Below are 1,874 nucleotides of genomic sequence, written 5' to 3'. Positions count from 1 at the left end.
TATATAATTTCTTACAACAGTCTACCCTTTATCAAACTGGAACACGGGACATGCGCAAGCCCACTTGGCCTCTTGAGTCTTCCTTTCTTCACAAAAGCTCCCATGTTGTGCAACTAAATTAATGCGAGCACTTTATTCTTGCTCATCTCTGTTTTCCCTTTATCTCTTTTTCTGTAGCATCACCACCCTGAGACTAGTGATGGAAGAGGAAGGAGCATTTCCTTCCTCTGCATTGCTAAGGTGGGTATGTGCTGTCGTGGTTACTTTTCCTGTTACTTCACTAAAATACCCCAATAAAGAGGAGGGGCTGGTGCTACCCACAATTAAGGTGGGTCTTCCTACCTTAACCTAATCTAGATCCTCCCCCACAGGGGTGTGTCTGAAGACTGTGTTCTTGGCCATTCTGGATCCAGCCAAGTTGATGGTATTAAACATCACAGTGTATAGAGCTTGGTAACAGCAAAGATTCCAACAAACTGTCTTCAAGTGGAGGAGATGAATGAGCAAATACAGGAGTTAAACTTTGGCTCATGTTACATCTTAGTTTGTTGATTTGCCTGTGCAATAATGCCTGGCAGAAGCCCATGGATATATAAGGAACTCTGAACTGCGGTTCCTGCTTCAGACTCTTCCATGCATCCTTTGAGAGTGAAATCGTGTGCTGTGCTGCTTAGTGACCGGATGAAAAGAACAAGAAGATGGCTGGCACTCAAGTCTGCCCTAGACTAGAGTGCTCAGTGAAAACAGCCAGCTTTGCAACAGGATACTGCAATATTTGGTGCTGGTATGCCTGAAGTCTTCAGTAGCCTACCGAGTCTAAGCTTTGGTCTCACTCGCTTGAAAAGAGATCGATACTCACAAAAATTGTCAGGATTAGCATATTTGAAAACATCCTGGTCTCCTTGAAGCTCACAGTACCCAGAAAAGTAAGTAAGTGTTCCTAGGCTACCTGCCTAGGAAGCGAGCCCGTGTTGAACACTTCATGCAAAACATTCTGACTTAAAATAACTACCACTTTTGGATTCTCTGAAATAAAACTCAAATAAAATTAAGACTCAACTTGCCATGGGGCACAACATTTAAAACAATTTTATGTCTTTAGGAGCCAATAGGAGCCAACTGCTAAATTCAAAGATTTCTTCCTAAATATTTGTTTCTTTTAAAAATAGTGATTTACTTATTTTTCTGTGTGAGCGGAGAATACATGTGTGGTTTTTTTGTCATATGCTTATATGGATGTGTGCACTGCCCAGAGGAGGATGTTAGGTGTCTTCCTCTATCACTTGTGCCTTATTCCTTTTAGATAAAGTCTCTCACTGAACCTGGAGCTAAGCAGCCAGCAAACCCCAGCAATCTTCCTATCTCTGCTCCTCACAGTGGTAGGGTTACAGGTGTGGGTGACCACTTCCAGATTTTTACGTAGGTGGTGGGTTTTGAACTCAGTTCCTTATGCTTGCATTCAAGTGTCTTACTCATGGAGCCATCTCTCTAGCCCCAGATATTTTCCTTTAAAGACAAAAAGCTTTAGAAAATGAGCAAAGCCAGGGAAAGTTGTCAAAATGGACAAAACATCACAGTTGCTACATCCACTCCAACTCCCTGGCTTTCTAAGAATTGGTGAGGTTCCTTGAGCTCAGATTGCGGTGGCAAGATGATTTTCTAACTAATGTGGATATTAGCCATTAGGTAGATGATAACCAACCTACAATCTGTAGGTGCAGAGAGGTTAGGTATGGAAGAAGGGACTCGGTGTTAGTGGGGGGGGGCACATGAATATCCCTGGGAGGGAGCACTAGAATAGATTTTATGGGTGGATCAGGAATGAGGAAGACTGGGAATGGGAGGAGAAATAGGACTGGGGAAGAGATTACAGC

This window comes from Alexandromys fortis, unplaced genomic scaffold (genome assembly GCF_014885135.2).
Source record: "Alexandromys fortis isolate MF-2015 unplaced genomic scaffold, M_Fortis_MF-2015_v1.1 scaffold_15, whole genome shotgun sequence".
In the NCBI taxonomy this organism is placed as follows: Eukaryota; Metazoa; Chordata; class Mammalia; order Rodentia; family Cricetidae; genus Alexandromys; species Alexandromys fortis.
Note: the sequence above shows the minus strand (reverse complement) of the source record.